Here is a 6,000-nt window from a genome sequence, read left to right as displayed (position 1 = left end):
AACCAAACTTGAATCCTCTGTAATAACAGCAAGTGCCCAAGTGTCCTTAACTACTGATTTCACCTCCCTCTCTGGCCCCTGCTTCCCCCCACCCACCCACAGTGGGGAGGATTGAGACAGAATTTCTCTGCAACTTTGGAGCCTGTCGTGGAGCTCACTCTGTAGACCAGGCTGGCCTTGAACTCACAGAGATCTATCTGCCTGCCTCTGCCTTCTGAGTGCTGTTATTATAGGCATGCACCACCATGCTTGGCTAATAAATCTAATTTGTATGTGAGTACAAATGTTTACTGAGTCTATAAATAGGTAGGTATCTGGTCCCCTGGAACTGGAATTACAGGGGTGAGTAACCCAACATGGGTGCTGGAAACTGAACAGAAGTTGTCTGGAGAAACTGTACTCATTCTTAACCCCCTTGAGCCCCCTTCAGCTTCCCTTCCCTCCCATTTTTTTAATGAATTCTCTTCTTAGGTTCAGATGAAGACTACTGGGAGGAAAAACAGAAAATTTAGCTAAGAAATCTCTCCTTTCCCAGCCTAATTTTTAAAAAGCAACTATTGGGCTGGAGTGATGGCTCAGAGGTTCAGAACACTGGCAGAGGTCCTGAGTTCAATTCCCAGAAACCACATGCTAGCTCATAAGCATCTGTAATGAGATCTGATGCCCTCTTCTGTTGTGCAGGTATACATGCAGATAGTACACTGTATCCATAATAAGTAGATTTTTTAAAAAGCAACCATCAATTCTAATTCCAGTTAGGATTAATCAGATCCAATTTTAAAGTGATAAGTACTCAGACATAGCATTCCTCCATTCTGCAATAGTGGAATTAATTCCCTGGCAACTCACTACCATGGTCTCATAGCTTCACCCAGGACACCAAATTCCACATCCATTTTAAAGAGACCAGAACAGGCAATGGCAGTGGAAACCTCTGTTCCAGAAGCCATATATCCCAGCCAGCTCCTTCACATAACTTCTTTGACCCTAATTACCTCTAGGCTTCCCCACAGGCAAGCAGAAAAGCCACATGTCATGGAGGTGGTAATGCAAGTTTTTAACTTAAATCCTGTCAGATTCTAAGATACATGTTAAAAGACACAGCTTCACAAACCCCATTCTATGGAGACTGTGAATCCTGTTTCCAACACCAGTGTGGTGCCGTGAAGTAATTACAGCGTTCAGTCTAACTTTAGCACATGTTTGGAAATTCAACAAAACACTAAATAGACTGTGTATATAACTAAGCCCTCATTACCCTTAAGCTAAAATATCCACTGCAGGAAGGGGCATGTGCTCTGTAATTATCAAGAATAATAACCACAGTATAAGGTTTTTCCATTTACAGCCTTCCAAAACTCCAAACATCTCTAGACATCTTGCCCACATTTGCACATCTTGAAACATACAGGCCCTTTACCCCATAACTCTCCTGTCCTGGTCCTTCCCTCAGGGTCCTGCTCTTTCCTCCAGATCATTATCTGTTGGTGTTCCCAGGATTCCATGCTTCACAACCTCTTACCCCATCCAGACTTCCTTATTCCTTCCTGTGCTTTTGCTGCCACTATTTTTTTTTTTTCTTTTTGACAGGATTTCATGTAACCCCGGGCAGTCCTCAAACTCATTATGCGGCACCGAGAATGACCTTGAATTTCTGATTCTCCTACCTCATCCTAACCAGTGCTGGGATTGTGCATTGTCCCACCAGGTTTATATGGTGCTGGGGAGCAAACCCAGGACTTTGAGCATGCCAGCCAAGCATCCCACTAACTCACAACTCCTGCCCCTACCATTTCCACATTAGTGCTATTCTCACTATCTGCTAGGCATAGTGTTTGTTTGTTTGTGACAAGATCCCACCATGTACCCAAGGCTGGCAGTCCTCTTGCCTCAACCTCCCAAGCACTGAGATAACCACCATGTGCCACCATGCCCAGTTTCCATGTTTCTTTATCTTTATCTGGTCCTGAACTTTGAATTCATAATTAAACTCAACAACTAGTCTCTAGCCCCACGATTACCATAGCTCTAATTCCAACACTTGGAATGCTAAGAAGGGAGAACGATGGAAAAACCTAGGCTAGCCTGGGCTACTCCTTGTTGAGTTCCAAGGCTAGCTCAACCTACATTGTGAGAGCCTGTTTCAAAATGAACGAGCAAACAAACAACAAAAATAAAACAATTGTAAAAATGCCGTTTGTCCCCACCATTCAAACCCTTTATCCCTGAGCTCAGCCCCATCAGCCACCTGATGGCTATCTCCTCAGTGTTACCTAGCTCAGCTGTTCCCAGCTAGCTCATCCATTCATTCTGAACTCTGCTCAGAGATCAGCTGTTGTCTGCTGGTTTGCAAAGCTAGGGATCCATTCCAGAGCTTCGCATGTACTAGGCAACTACTCTGTCACTGACTTAGACCTGCACCCCAAGCAGCACCTCTTTAGAGACACTTTCTATAACATCAGTTTCCACCCAGTCCCCTGCAATTTTCTTCATTTCTACCGCTTGATATGTCTCTTTGATATGCTGTAATTCCTTTATAGGACATGAATATATTTATCCAACTCCCAACCAAAATATGTGCTCAATAAGGCTACAATTTCATCTTCTTCAATCCTTTTATGTGTATGGGTGGTTTGTCTGCCTGTATGCCTGAGCACCATGGGCATGCCTGGTGCCTACCACATAAGGAGGTCATCTTGTGGTCTTTCTCTCCATCCTATATTCCTTTTCCTTGTATGATTTGTCCTATAACAGCATACTAGACTATACAATAAACCACAGGCCTCTGTAATCTGGGATTCAATATTCTGACTCTTTATCAAATAAATCTCTCATGAATGCATACATTAGTAAGCCTGGACCAGGACTGAGGCATGAATCTAAACCAGTGGTTATCAACTCTGGTGATACTTTGTTTGTGATCTAACAAATATAGCTTTCCTGAGGATCAGAGTGCAAAGCTAGCCACACTAGTTAGTCATAGAGGCCAGGCAGTGGTGATACACACCTTTAATTCTAGCACTGGGGATTCAGAGGCAGATGGATCTCTGTGAGTTCAAGGCCACCCTGGGATACACGAGATTGAATCTGTCTGGAAGAGAAACAGAGACTCACACAAAGGTGATCCCAGCACTTGGGATCACACGCCTTTAATCCCAGCACTAGGGAGGTGGAGACTCGAGTAATATGGCTGGATGAAGAGAGAAATATAAGGCAGGAGGAGACACGAGATCATTGCAGTCTAGGCATTTGGGGAGACAGGATCATCCATTTTGTCTTAGGTAGGGGCTGAGACAAAGCTGGCTGCTTTGCTTCTCTGATCTTTCAGCTTCCCCTGCTGTAACAATTAAATAAATAAATAAGTAAATGACCCAGAGACTGACAGTGGGATTCAAACTCCAAACATGGCTGGAGAATGAGTGTCTCATACTCTCCTTGCTCCTGTCTTTTACACCCTTCTAGTACTCGGTGTAAAGGTGTGAGCTGTAATTCTCTTTTAGACTGATTCAATCTTGTTTAGATCTGGGTGGCCTTGGACTCAGAGATCCGTTTACTTTTTAATCCCGAGTCTAGGATTAAAGGTGTATACTAGCATCTCCTAACTTCTGGCTTCTGGGATTAAAGGTGTGAATCACCACTGCCTGGTCTCTATAGCTTGAGGCTGACTTTGCTTTCCTGAATCCTCAGTCAAGCTTTAATAAATCATAAATATATCACTACATCCAATATCTGACTCTGAATTTTTATTATTAAGACCAATTAGAATTCATGCTACACTCAACTTTCCCTGTAATACAGTTCCTCATGTTGTGGTGACCCCCCCAACCATAAAAATTATTTTCATTGCCACTTCATAAATGTATTTTTGCTACTGTTATGAATCATAATGTAAATATCTATGTTTTCTGATGGTCTTAGGTGACCCCTGTGAAAGGGCTGTTGAAACACCCCCCCAAATGCTCTCGACCCACAAGTTGAGAACCACAGGCCTAAATGGAGGCCATGCTCCTTCTTCTCCCATTACCACTGGACTGCTCTTCCAGGGATATCTTTGTGCAACTCCAAGCTCCATCCATCTCCCCACAATCTGTCAGGGTACACACAGGCAGACTGATCGGGAGAATGGACATGGAGACAAGACTGAAGTGGACTGTTTAACTGGACATGGAATTTTGAGGTCCTGGGAAGTTTAAAATTATGATATAGAAGTAGGGGGCTGCTGGGTGTTGGGGGCACACCCCTTCAATCCCAGCATTTGGGAGGCAGAGGCAGGCGGATCTCTGTGAGTTCGAAGCCAGTCTGATCTACAAATCGAGTTCTAGAACAGCCAGAGCCATAAAACAAAGAAACCCTGATTAGGAGAGAGAGAAAAAAAAAGATGACAAAGACATTATCATCATTGAATCATTGAGGTGAAATCTTCTGGGAAGTGTTTCCTGAGAGCACAGAGAGTCTATGTTCCAGACACAGCCAAGGTTGTACCTTGTAATGTCAGTCAAAACCTTGCCAATGTGCGAGAGTCACCCAAATGATACTGGTTTTGAAGGCATGAAGTGAAGGGTTCATGGAAATACCTGAGGTTTGGCACTGTGAGAGGCCAAGAATGGCATTGGAGAAGGTGCAGCATCAGTAGCAGTTGAAGCCCCGGGACTAAAGAGGTCCTAAAGAGAAGTTGAGGCTTGGCACCATGAAGAGAACCAAAGAGAGGCTATTAGCGAACGTGCAGCCCAGTTGCAGCAGAGACCCCAGCATTCTAGACATGCAGAACCATGGGATGACTACCAGGGACAGCAGCACCTATGAAGTGCAGCCAGCCAGAGCTGGAAGAAGTCAGGCCAGGAACTGGAAAAGGGCTAAAGCCAGCCAGAGAGAGAGGGGACAGCTGCAGCTGTGGTTATTCAAGCGCTGGGGATCGGGAGCCAGATCCAAGATGACCTCCTCTTCAGGCTCTGTGGAGGGGCTTCACTGTGGCTGGCCAAGGGGAAGAAAGGGGTTTTTGTTTGTTTGTTTAAATTCTGTTAGTGTGCAGCCAGCACACAACTGCTGGGCCCATCTCTTCCACCCTAAATGCAAAGGCTTTATTTTTATTTATTTTGGTTTTCCGAGACAGGGTTTCTCTGTAGTTTTGGACCCTGTCCTGGAACTCGCCCTATAGAACAGGCTGAACTTGAACTCACAGAGATAACACCTGCCTCTGCCTCCTGAGCGTTGGGATTAAAGTAGTGTGCCACTTTTACTGCAACCACCACTTGGCTCGGTAAGCACTCTTAACTACTGAGCCCTCTCTCCAGCCCCACTACTTCTCTCCCTTCAGTTTGAAGATCAAATTTAGGACCCTGGGAAGGTTTATCCCAAAGTGTGACACAGAGATTTGCCTTTCAGAAAGATCATTAGAGCTGCGTAGCAAAGGAGAAGGGACTGAAATCAAGGGAACTCGTTCGGTGGTTATTTACATGGTTATTTCGTTATTGGTAGCAGTAGACAAAGGATTGGTAGTGAGGCATGTGATGTATGACTTTATTCCCAGCATTCAGGAGGCAGAGGCAGGCAGATCTATGTGAGTTTGAGGCCAGCCTGGTCTACAAAACAAGTTTTCCAGGAGAGCTAGGAATGTTACACAGAAAAGTCCTAACTTGAAAAATTAGAGCGACAGAGGGGCAGAGACAGAGACTAGACTTGTGAAATATTTAGGAGATGACTGAACAGCTATCACATTGATGTTTGTCGCTGATTGGGTGGGTAGAGGGAGCTTCAAGGTGCAGGTGGCAAGGATAATATACTGGTTTCCAGCTGGCATATCTTGGGAAGTGCAAAAGAAGCCTGGGGATCCATGGGAGAAGTGTCTACTGGGGTGTGGAGTTTGATTTCAAGGTACCAGAAATTCTGTATAGAGCCGCTGAGTGAGAGGCAGTTACAGGGGCTGTGGTGGATCTCAAAGCGAGAGTTGTGATGCCGCCAACCTCAACTTCAGCCAATGGGAAACAGAGTAAAACTACTTTC

Source organism: Phodopus roborovskii, unplaced genomic scaffold (assembly GCF_943737965.1).
Source record: "Phodopus roborovskii unplaced genomic scaffold, PHOROB, whole genome shotgun sequence".
NCBI lineage: Eukaryota > Metazoa > Chordata > Mammalia > Rodentia > Cricetidae > Phodopus > Phodopus roborovskii.
Note: the sequence above shows the minus strand (reverse complement) of the source record.